At 50.0% G+C, this 12,698-nt stretch overlaps 1 pseudogene; it reads right to left on the bottom strand.

Moving 5' to 3' along the window:
• LOC136639091 (solute carrier family 2, facilitated glucose transporter member 5-like) overlaps nucleotides 1-12,698 on the bottom strand; it is a 47,774-nt pseudogene that overhangs the window by 2,540 nt on the left and 32,536 nt on the right.

Raw genomic sequence — 12,698 nt, 5'->3', positions numbered from 1 at the left:
GCAACTTTAAGTTTGCTACCACTTAAAGGGGAGGGCGGAATGTGATGATGTCATATTGTATGTTTCTTTTGTGTGATGTCAACGGGGGAGATATGGAGAAACTTGGTGGCCACTGGTGACATCTATTTAATCCTCCGTTTTAAAAAGAAAGAGATATAAACAAGGATTCTCTTATTCTACCAGGGGCTGTTGATATTTACAACTCCTGATTATGGGGAAAATTTAGCACTTTATTCCTTCAATGGAAACAAATTGTAATTAGACATGAATTTTAATAAAACGCAAGGGTAGAAAGTGCTGTCTTAATCTTCTCCTGTGCTTGTGGACATTGTGTTGATCGCAGTTTTCATTCTGATCCAGTGGAATGCTCTGACTTTTTTGGGGTGGGAGGGGGTATCTGTTTCCCATTTATTTCATGAAATTCTAAAGTACATATATGATTCCAGTGTCAAATGTATGACATGCCCTCTTGGCTCTCTAATCTAAACATGATGATAATAAATAATCTATTATCCTAGCTGCTTCCCTCTGCCCAACTACGTATAGTGTAAGAAATTAAAATTACTGAAAAATTCTTCTTTCTCTTAATGTTCTCCCAGCCATACTGAGCATCCATTTTCCTCAGTTTTTTAAATTCAGTAAATAGATATTATATAACACTTTGATAACACCCCCTCTCTCCCCCTCCCCCTGCAATCCTCCATTATCCTCCTCCCTCTGCAATTCCCCATTACCCACAACCCTCCTCTCTCACCCTGTAGTCCACCATCCCCCACAATCTCCCTTTCTGCCCTTCCACTCCTGCATCATCCCCAATGGAGGATTGCAGAGGGAGGATTGAGAAGGGATGAGGAAAATGGGGGATTGCAGAGGGAGAGAAGGGAGGAGGGTAATGGGGATTGCAGAGGGAGAGAAGGGTGGAGGGAAATGTGGGGATTGCAGAGGGAGAGAAGGGAGGAGGGAAATGGGGGGATTGCAGAGGGAGAGGAGGGTGGAGGGAAATGGGGGGATTGCAGAGGGAGAGGAGGGTGGAGGGAAATGGGGGGATTGCAGAGGGAGAGGAGGGAAATGGGGGATTGCAGAGGGAGAGGAGGGAGGAGGGAAATGGGGGGATTGCAGAGGGAGAGGAGGGAGGAGGGAAATGGGGGGATTGCAGAGGGAGAGGAGGGAGGAGGGTAATGGGGATTGCAGAGGGAGAGAAGGGTGGAGGGAAATGGGGGGATTGCAGAGGGAGAGGAGGGAGGAGGGAAATGGGGGGATTGCAGAGGGAGAGAAGGGAGGAGGGTAATGGGGGGATTGCAGAGGGAGAGGAGGGTGGAGGGAAATGGGGGGATTGCAGAGGGAGAGGAGGGTGGAGGGAAATGGGGGGATTGCAGAGGGAGAGGAGGGAGGAGGGAAATGGGGGGATTGCAGAGGGAGAGAAGGGAGGAGGGAAATGGGAGATTGCAGAGGGAGAGAAGGGAGGAGGGAAATGGGGGGATTGCAGAGGGAGAGAAGGGAGGAGGGAAATGGGGGATTGCAGAGGGAGAGAAGGGAGGAGGGAAATGGGAGATTGCAGAGGGAGAGAAGGGAGGAGGGAAATGGGGGGATTGCAGAGGGAGAGAAGGGAGGAGGGAAATGGGGGGATTGCAGAGGGAGAGAAGGGAGGAGGGAAATGGGGGATTGCAGAGGGAGAGAAGGGAGGAGGGAAATGGGAGATTGCAGAGGGAGAGAAGGGAGGAGGGAAAGGGGGGATTGCAGAGGGAGAGAAGGGAGGAGGGAAAGGGGGGATTGCAGAGGGAGAGGAGGAAAAGGGGGGATTGCAGAGGGAGAGAAGGGAGGAGGAAAAGGGGGGATTGCAGAGGGAGAGAAGGGAGGAGGGAAAAGGGGGGATTGCAGAGGGAGAGAAGGGAGGAGGGAAATGGGGGGATTGCAGAGGGAGAGAAGGGAGGAGGGAAATGGGGGATTGCAGAGGGAGAGAAGGGAGGAGGGAAATGGGGGATTGCAGAGGGAGAGAAGGGAGGAGGGAAATGGGGGATTGCAGAGGGAGAGAAGGGAGGAGGGAAATGGGGGATTGCAGAGGGAGAGAAGGGAGGAGGGAAATGGGGGATTGCAGAGGGAGAGAAGGGAGGAGGGAAATGGGGGATTGCAGAGGGAGAGAAGGGAGGAGGGAAATGGGGGGATTGCAGAGGGAGAGAAGGGAGGAGGGAAATGGGGGATTGCAGAGGGAGAGAAGGGAGGAGGGAAATGGGGGATTGCAGAGGGAGAGAAGGGAGGAGGGAAATGGGGGATTGCAGAGGGAGAGAAGGGAGGAGGGAAATGGGGGATTGCAGAGGGAGAGAAGGGAGGAGGGAAATGGGGGATTGCAGAGGGAGAGAAGGGAGGAGGGAAATGGGGGATTGCAGAGGGAGAGAAGGGAGGAGGGAAATGGGGATTGCAGAGGGAGAGAAGGGAGGAGGGAAATGGGGGATTGCAGAGGGAGAGAAGGGAGGAGGGAAATGGGGGATTGCAGAGGGAGAGAAGGGAGGAGGGAAATGGGGGATTGCAGAGGGAGAGAAGGGAGGAGGGAAATGGGGGATTGCAGAGGGAGAGAAGGGAGGAGGGAAATGGGGGATTGCAGAGGGAGAGAAGGGAGGAGGGAAATGGGGGATTGCAGAGGGAGAGAAGGGAGGAGGGAAATGGGGGATTGCAGAGGGAGAGAAGGGATGAGGGAAATGGGGGATTGCAGAGGGAGAGATGGGATGAGGGTAATGGTGGATTGCAGAGGGAGAGAAGGGATGAGGGAAATGGGGGATTGCAGAGGGAGAGAAGGGATGAGGGAAATGGGGGATTGCAGAGGGAGAGAAGGGATGAGGGAAATGGGGGATTGCAGAGGGAGAGATGGGATGAGGGTAATGGTGGATTGCAGAGGGAGAGAAGGGAGGAGGGTAATGGGGGATTGCAGAGGGAGAGAAGGGAGGAGGGAAATGGGGGATTGCAGAGGGAGAGAAGGGATGAGGGAAATGGGGGATTGCAGAGGGAGAGATGGGATGAGGGTAATGGTGGATTGCAGAGGGAGAGAAGGGATGAGGGTAATGGGGGATTGCAGAGGGAGAGAAGGGATGAGGGAAATGGGGGATTGCAGAGGGAGAGAAGGGATGAGGGAAATGGGGGATTGCAGAGGGAGAGATGGGATGAGGGTAATGGGGGATTGCAGAGGGAGAGAAGGGAGGAGGGTAATGGGGGATTGCAGAGGGAGTGAAGGGATGAGGGTAATGGGGGATTGCAGAGGGAGAGAAGGGATGAGGGAAAGGGGGGATTGCAGAGGGAGAGAAGGGAGGAGGGAAAGGGGGGATTGCAGAGGGAGTGAAGGGATGAGGGTAATGGGGGATTGCAGAGGGAGAGAAGGGATGAGGGAAATGGGGGATTGCAGAGGGAGAGAAGGGATGAGGGAAATGGGGGATTGCAGAGGGAGAGATGGGATGAGGGTAATGGTGGATTGCAGAGGGAGAGAAGGGAGGAGGGTAATGGGGGATTGCAGAGGGAGAGAAGGGAGGAGGGTAATGGGGGATTGCAGAGGGAGTGAAGGGATGAGGGTAATGGGGGATTGCAGAGGGAGAGAAGGGATGAGGGAAAGGGGGGATTGCAGAGGGAGAGAAGGGAGGAGGGAAAGGGGGGATTGCAGAGGGAGAGAAGGGAGGAGGGAAAGGGGGGATTGCAGAGGGAGAGGAGGAAAAGGGGGGATTGCAGAGGGAGAGAAGGGAGGAGGAAAAGGGGGGATTGCAGAGGGAGAGAAGGGAGGAGGGAAAAGGGGGGATTGCAGAGGGAGAGAAGGGAGGAGGGAAATGGGGGGATTGCAGAGGGAGAGAAGGGAGGAGGGAAATGGGGGATTGCAGAGGGAGAGAAGGGAGGAGGGAAATGGGGGATTGCAGAGGGAGAGAAGGGAGGAGGGAAATGGGGGATTGCAGAGGGAGAGAAGGGAGGAGGGAAATGGGGGATTGCAGAGGGAGAGAAGGGAGGAGGGAAATGGGGGATTGCAGAGGGAGAGAAGGGATGAGGGAAATGGGGGATTGCAGAGGGAGAGATGGGATGAGGGTAATGGTGGATTGCAGAGGGAGAGAAGGGATGAGGGAAATGGGGGATTGCAGAGGGAGAGAAGGGATGAGGGAAATGGGGGATTGCAGAGGGAGAGAAGGGATGAGGGAAATGGGGGATTGCAGAGGGAGAGATGGGATGAGGGTAATGGTGGATTGCAGAGGGAGAGAAGGGAGGAGGGTAATGGGGGATTGCAGAGGGAGAGAAGGGAGGAGGGAAATGGGGGATTGCAGAGGGAGTGAAGGGATGAGGGTAATGGGGGATTGCAGAGGGAGAGAAGGGATGAGGGAAAGGGGGGATTGCAGAGGGAGAGAAGGGAGGAGGGAAAGGGGGGATTGCAGAGGGAGAGAAGGGAGGAGGGAAAGGGGGGATTGCAGAGGGAGAGGAGGAAAAGGGGGGATTGCAGAGGGAGAGAAGGGAGGAGGGTAATGGGGGATTGCAGAGGGAGAGAAGGGAGGAGGGTAATGGGGGATTGCAGAGGGAGTGAAGGGATGAGGGTAATGGGGGATTGCAGAGGGAGAGAAGGGATGAGGGAAAGGGGGGATTGCAGAGGGAGAGAAGGGAGGAGGGAAAGGGGATTGCAGAGGGAGTGAAGGGATGAGGGTAATGGGGGATTGCAGAGGGAGAGAAGGGATGAGGGAAATGGGGGATTGCAGAGGGAGAGAAGGGATGAGGGAAATGGGGGATTGCAGAGGGAGAGATGGGATGAGGGTAATGGTGGATTGCAGAGGGAGAGAAGGGAGGAGGGTAATGGGGGATTGCAGAGGGAGAGAAGGGAGGAGGGTAATGGGGGATTGCAGAGGGAGTGAAGGGATGAGGGTAATGGGGGATTGCAGAGGGAGAGAAGGGATGAGGGAAAGGGGGGATTGCAGAGGGAGAGAAGGGAGGAGGGAAAGGGGGGATTGCAGAGGGAGAGAAGGGAGGAGGGAAAGGGGGGATTGCAGAGGGAGAGGAGGAAAAGGGGGGATTGCAGAGGGAGAGAAGGGAGGAGGAAAAGGGGGGATTGCAGAGGGAGAGAAGGGAGGAGGGAAAAGGGGGGATTGCAGAGGGAGAGAAGGGAGGAGGGAAATGGGGGGATTGCAGAGGGAGAGAAGGGAGGAGGGAAATGGGGGATTGCAGAGGGAGAGAAGGGAGGAGGGAAATGGGGGATTGCAGAGGGAGAGAAGGGAGGAGGGAAATGGGGGATTGCAGAGGGAGAGAAGGGAGGAGGGAAATGGGGGATTGCAGAGGGAGAGAAGGGAGGAGGGAAATGGGGGATTGCAGAGGGAGAGAAGGGAGGAGGGAAATGGGGGATTGCAGAGGGAGAGAAGGGAGGAGGGAAATGGGGGATTGCAGAGGGAGAGAAGGGAGGAGGGAAATGGGGGATTGCAGAGGGAGAGAAGGGAGGAGGGAAATGGGGGATTGCAGAGGGAGAGAAGGGAGGAGGGAAATGGGGGATTGCAGAGGGAGAGAAGGGAGGAGGGAAATGGGGGATTGCAGAGGGAGAGAAGGGAGGAGGGAAATGGGGGATTGCAGAGGGAGAGAAGGGAGGAGGGAAATGGGGGATTGCAGAGGGAGTGAAGGGATGAGGGTAATGGGGGATTGCAGAGGGAGAGAAGGGATGAGGGAAATGGGGGATTGCAGAGCGAGAGAAGGGATGAGGGAAATGGGGGTTTGCAAAGGGAGAGAACGGATGAGGGAAATGGGGGATTGCAGAGGGAGAGAAGGGATGAGTGTAAGGGAGGATTGCAGAGGGAGAGAAGGTGTGAGGATAATGGAGGATTGCAGAGTGGGAGAAGGGATGAGGTTAAAGGGTTGTCACTTTCATCAGTGCATATACACTGACTCTGTCGTCTCCAGCAGAAGCCAAAGACAAATTCTACAATGATCTGGCCACCGCTATCAAGAAGATCCCCGTAAGAGCCATTGTTCATCCTCGGCTATTTCAATGCTAGAGTTGGTGCTGATAACAGTTCGTGGCCCACTTGCGTAGGTCAGTTTGGCACTGGGAAGATGAATGAAAATGGCCAACGCCTGCTAGCGTTTTGCTGTCATCACAGTCTCTGTTTCAGCAGCATGTTCTTCAACACGAAGCTCCAACATAGAGTCTCTTGGAGACACCCAAGATCAAAGCACTGGCACCAGCTCGACTTGATTCTCACCAGATGCTCCAGCCTTCCCAGCATCATGATCACATGCAGTTATCAGGGTGCTGCCTGTGACACTGACCACTCCCTGGTGTGCAGCGAGTGAAACTACGAACAAAGTGACTGTTCCACACGAAGAAGGAAGGAAGACCTTGCATTGATACCAGCAAGACCCGGGATCAGAGAAAAGTGGAGGAAGTTGCACGAGCGCTTGAGGAATCTCTTCCAGGCCCGGCCGACGCAAACGCATTCAACAGATGGGAACATTTCAAGAATGCCATTTACAACACCACCTTGTCCATATTTGGCAAGAAGACCAACAAGGCGGCCGACTGGTTTGAAGCCTACTCTGAGGAGTTGACACCAGTCATTGAGGAGAAGAGGAGAGCTCAAGCAGCATACAAGGCCTGTTCCAGTGAGCGCAACCTGCAGGTCCTCCAAGCTGCTTGCAGCAAAGTTCAGCAGACTGAAGCTTTGTAACCCCATTGGGTTCTCAATCCCAAGGTTGAAACTCTGCTCTATGGGCCTCTTTTCCAGGGCTCGAAGTGGCTTACAAACCACCCTAACAACTAAGGTTGCATGAGTATCTCCTGGCTCAAACTGCGGATCCCAAAGGATCTCTATAGAGAACTCATGCAAGGAGAGCATCCTACAGGTAGACCACAGCCATGATACAAGGACATATGCAAGAGAGATCTGAAGGCCTTAGGAGTGGACCTCAACAGGTGGGAAACCCTGGCCTCTGAGCGGCCTGTTCAGAGGCAGGCTGTGCAGCATGGCCTTTCCCAGTTTGAAGAGACACTTGGCCAACAGACTGAGGCTAAGAGGCAAAGAAGGAAGGCCCATAGCCAGGGAGACAGACCAGGGACAGACTGCACTTGCTCCCAGTGTGGAAGGGATTGTCACACTAGACGCTGTTCCAGAACCACCATTCAGAGCGCAATACCATAGTCTTTCGAGACTGAAGGTTGCCAACTACATAAGTAGCCTGTTAAAAATACAGGTCTGTAACATTTCCCCAAATGTAGTTACATACCATGTAATTACATACCAAATGTAGTTACATACCATTGTAGCCTCAAGTCTAATGTATTAAAAATAAAATACACATTGAAACGAATGGGGACCCACCTGAAAGTGGCTCATGACCCGCCTAGTGGGTTTTGAACCCACAGTTTGAGAAACACTGCTATATTCAATCCTGTTGGTTTAAATTGCTATCTTCTCAATGTTTTAATGTTTTCTTAAGTATCTTCTCTATGTTTGGCAGCTTTGGGTTCATTATAGTTTGTTCATTCAAGTGGCCTGCAAATCTTAAATGGCTCCTGTAAGTTTAATTCAAGTAGTTGACTATGGGTCCAATCCTATCCAATTTTCCAGCACCAGTGCTGCTGGGCCAATGGGGCATGCACTGCATCTTGTGGTAGGGCAGCAGTCACAGAGGCCTCCTTAAGGTACGGGAACATTTATTCCCTTACCTTGGGGCTGCATTGAGGCTGCACTGGTGCCAGAAAATTGGATAGGATTGGGCCCTATATCATTGCGCTCTTTGGGGGAGGGAGTGTTTTATGTGTTTTATGCCTGTAGCTATGTTTGCTGCCAGCCGTGGACATAAAACACATATACACTATCTATATGACAGTGAATACACTTGATAAAAATGTTTTAAAATGATTAAAATGTTAATTTGGAATAAAAACACATAACACCACTTTGAGCAATTTTTATTTTTGGATAACTCTGAAATCCCCCCTCCCCAAATATAACCATTAGACTGCCAATAACCGTAGCAAATGCAGGACCTTGTGCTGTCTGACACTTGTGCTTGTCTGACCTTGTGCTCTGACACTGAGCTCTGAAAACTCTTTGTGTCTATGTAGAGGCCCTCTAACACCTGTACAGGTATGAGGATCTTCTCCCTGTTGACCACAAAACCATACTCCTCTGGACACACCACTGGCTTCTGCATGTTGTGCCAGCTCTGTGCATGCACGTCCTGGATCTTTTGGGGGGTACCAGAAAAAGAGATGGATTGCCAGTGCGTTCATGGGACCAGCCATATTACTCTGATGTCCATCAGCTGTTGGATTGCTGCCTTCATCGGGGTGTGTTTCTGGTTGTTTCTGGACATGGGCACCTTCCAGAACTGTTCATGAGAGTCCTGATTAGAGCAAACCTTTATTAAGAACTCTTTGAAGTTCTTAATAAAACAATTTAATATGGAATTCCAATGATAGATGGAACAGCTCTATTATTAAACCTGTGATCTGGTTTATTGATCTGAATATTAGACCTATTAGTAATCAGGCATAAATAATAGAAGATATCTTTTGCCAAGGAAATTCCCCTATGCCAGTGGTTCTCAAAGTTTTTGCGCCGGGACCCACTTTCTAGAATGAGAATCAGTCAGGACCCACCAGAAGTGATGTCATGACCAGAAGTGACATCATCAAGCAGAAATATTTTTAACAATCCGAGGCTGCAATCCTACCCACACTTACCCAGTAGTAAGTCCTATTTACTATCATTGTTAATATACATAGTAGCTTGTTAAAAGTACAGGTCTTCATGTACCCAGGAGTAAGCCCCATTTACTATCATTTACTATTATTGTTAAAAGAATATGCATAGTAACCTGCTGTAAGTACAGATTTGCCACATTTCCCCAAATGCAGTCACATACCATGAGAGCATCAAGTCTGATATATTAAAAATAAAATGTTGAAATGAATGGGGACCCAGATGGCATTGACTAGTAACCCATCTAGTGGGTCCTGACCCACAGTTTGAGAAACACCGCCCTTTGCTTCAATTTTGATAGATGAAAATTTTAACCCGATACCCTCATGGGCACAAATTTAGGTTCTCTTACCTGAGTGCAAATAAGAATTTAGAGCAGCAGCCTATAATTTTAGTCTCTTTTATTTGGAAAACAGTTCAGGATCTGCATATCTTGTAGAGTTTCTGGGAAACATCTCAAAAGTCCCACCCAAACTGAACTTTCGCTGTCTGTACCTTCAACAGTTCTCCTTTTATTATACAGAAGGTCATCCATCGCAACACTACACTTTAATTTCTTTCTATTAACCCCCCACAATAAGTAATACAGGCTTGGAAAAACCAGAAGGGTCATGTTTATTGACTATCTGAACAGAAATTGGCCAGTTGCAATGGTCCCAGTCTATTTACTGTCCACTCCCCTGTGCAGAGCATCTAACTTAGAGGAGACACCTGCCTGAACCCTCCTTCGGGCCTTGCTATCCTGGCTCTGAATCCAGGATCACCTAGTGCAGGGTTGGCAACCTTTTTCTTTAAAAGGGCCGAACGTTCGATGGCGACATCATGACATCCCCGAACGTCTGGGTTGCCAAGCATGTGGAAGTGACCCGTAGATTCGGCTAGGAAGCCTCCTGCTGACGTGCCTCTCTGATTTTTTTTTTGCTGTCGGTTGCTTCTCCAGGTACCTCGTGGCCAAATATATTTCTAAGTGCTTCCGAATATCTAGAATGGTCTTTCTCTTCGTTTCAGGGACAACTTTGAGGATAAAAACAAAGCCAGCTACACTGAATGGCAAAAATATGAGGAAGTTGTAGGACCTGACATGTTTCTAAGAAAGAGAAAAAGGGAGAGGGAGAGAGTCATGAGCACAATACAGTTGCTTATTTTTAACCATGCTTATATTTTCCTCCAGGAGTTCTACTTCAAAGGAGATCAGGGCAAGAGAATCTCATTTTCCCAATCTTCACAAGCGCTCTGGAAGTAGGGATCAGGGCCAGGACAGGAGAGACTGAATTTAAAACCAGGCATGGATAGTACATTCTCTTATTCATTCTGTTGCTGGAAATAGAAATTTGAGCTGCAGCCGGGAGACCTGCAGTGTGGGGCAGGCATTGCTTTGATGACCAGGCAAAAGGGCTAGGCTATCAGGTTTAGCCAATCCAGAGTTGTTCCAAGGCCTGCAGATCAGAGGGGGTGATGTCTTATTTCCTTCTGTGGTTAAAGTGGGCTCTAAAGGTATATGAACAGACAAAGCTACCCTGTACCAACTCAAATCAACTCGTTCTGCATTGTCTACATGCACTGAGAGCAGATCTCCAAGGTCTTTTCTGGAGATTTCAGGGACTGAACCTGGGGACTTTCTGCAAAACCACTAAATGATAGCTCCAGACTCAAGCCAAAGCCTCAGCACAGCCCACCATAGCTCCCACCTTCAGGCCACGAAGTTCAATACTCTAATTCCCTGATTATCGAACCAAGCCTCTGGTTCCCAAACTGTGTGCCAGGGTGCTGTAGCAAACTCACAGGGGTGCCATAGTTATTTTAAAGCCACCACAGGAACCCCTGCAGCATTGTGAAAAATGGATGGCAAACCTAAGGGCACCATGAACCTGAAACCCTGAAGAACCACTGGGCTCTGTTGAAAGACAAACTTGCTCAGTGAGCTTTATGGTAAATTGGGGATTAACGTTCAGCTGATAGCACACTGACCTGAATTTTAAGGGCTGTCCAGTTATGATGAATTGATCACCCTTAGCATTTAGCTTCATTTATTATTTTTAGGGAGGAGATAGATTGGGACAGGCTGGGCTTGATTTACAGATTCAGACCATCCTTCCAACTACACTTTTCTGCAAAATCACTGACCTCTATCAAACTGTATGTGAAACCAATAAGCAATATGAAGAACCAATGAACAAATCCCCCAATCGCAAAGGCTGAAGACCGAGAGGACTGAAGGAACAACTCTGTTATCATCAGGTGAGGGATCGAATCTGATGAGAAAGGAAAGCTTGCAACAGTATCATTTTAAATGACTCACACAGGGTCAGTTACGGGCTGTAAAGCAGTCAGAGCCAGTAATCAATGGTGCTCTGACAGCACTTAACAACATCATCATCAACATGTCTCCCTCTGTTCACCAGAGCAGCTAAGTCAGCAAGAGAGGCAGAAGGGGTGGGGAAGGGGGGATCAGGGCCAGGAGGGGTAAAACAGGATGGAGTGGGAGCAGGCATGGGCAGATTGGTGACAATAGCGCCACCAATATCCTATCACCCTTTACGGACCCAATCCCATGGTATGGGTTCACACAGACCTGTACCAGCTATTTAGCTAGCACATGTCCAAGCAGACCCCCCCCCACCCCTCCCACAAAGGCTTACTCCCAGGTAAGAGAACTATTGTTTCCTCATCCAAAGGAGACCTCTGCAGCTACTCCAACCAAAGGATGGAGCAGTCACCATTTGGACGTCGCTGCATCAGCGGGGGATGGGGAAAGTTCAGCTTGGACTCTAATTTGTGTATCCCAGTCATTCCTTGCTCCACTCAGCGCATCCATCCTCTTACTTGGTCCGATGGCAATTCCAGTTATGAAGACAAACTGGAGAACACAGCTAACGTAAGGCATCCATGAGATGATAACCTGTTGGAGAAAGTTGATCCTCCTTCAGATAATGGAGGAATTTAGTTGGATTCCCTTCTTTGCCATTGGTATGCCCACAACCACAGCAGGACTGGCCCACAGAATGCAACAAGTGCCAGAGAATAGCAAGAGTTGAGTCCACATGAGAAATATGCAGTGTTAATTTTGCAGGAAAAATCTGCCTACATCTTTGGCCGCTCCTCTGCTTCATACAAGTCAATTTAAAGGATCAAATTAACTTCTTTTTTTTCCTCATGTATGCTTCTGCAAATGACCCAATGGGAAGGCTACCCCAAATGTCAAAACACCACTATTTCAAATCCATCTGCAAGAAGGATCTGAAGGCCTTAGGAGTGGACCTCAATAAGTGGGAAACCCTGGCCTCTGAGCGGTCCGCTTGGAGGCAGGCTGTGCAGCATGGCCTTTCCCAGTTTGAAGAGACACTTGGCCAACAGTCTGAGGCTAAGAGGTAAAGAAGGAAGGCCCATAGCCAGGGAGACAGGCCAGGGACAGACTGCACTTGCTCCCAGTGTGGAAGGGATTGTCACTCCCGAATTGGCCTTTTCAGCCACACTAGACGCTGTTCCAGAACCACCTTTCAGAGCACGATACCATAGTCTTTCGAGACTGAAGGTTGCCAACTACTACTACTATTTCAAAGCATAAAGTTAAAAATGGTTGCAAAGAATGGCCTTTTTCTCCTCTGTTTGCCTATTTTTCTGTATTTGGGGAACATTTTTAACTCCCCAGAAGCTCCTGTGCAGGTTCAGCAACCTAAAAAGCTACTAGGGCATCCTTTGCAAGCAGTCTCTGCCCTTTGAAACTCCATTATCTAGCCCACATACATTGGGGAAATTCCTCCAAAGTTAGAGTACCAAGATTGTATATGCTAGGGACAGGTTTGGCTGTCACTGTGCAGCTAAACCTGACCATCTAGGTCAGGGGTGTCAAGGCCCGGGGGCCGGATGCGGCCCGTGAAAGCTTTTTATCCGGCCCTCAGGCTCTCAGCTGCTGAGCAGTGCTGAGGTGTTACTGCTACAAATAAAGCCCATGTGAAAATTGGGCTCTGCCATATCCTGAAATATGATCAAGATTTGTGT

The sequence above is a fragment of the Tiliqua scincoides genome, chromosome 2, assembly GCF_035046505.1.
Source record: "Tiliqua scincoides isolate rTilSci1 chromosome 2, rTilSci1.hap2, whole genome shotgun sequence".
Classification (NCBI taxonomy): Eukaryota; Metazoa; Chordata; class Lepidosauria; order Squamata; family Scincidae; genus Tiliqua; species Tiliqua scincoides.
This window is presented reverse-complemented; position numbering and strand designations above follow the sequence as displayed.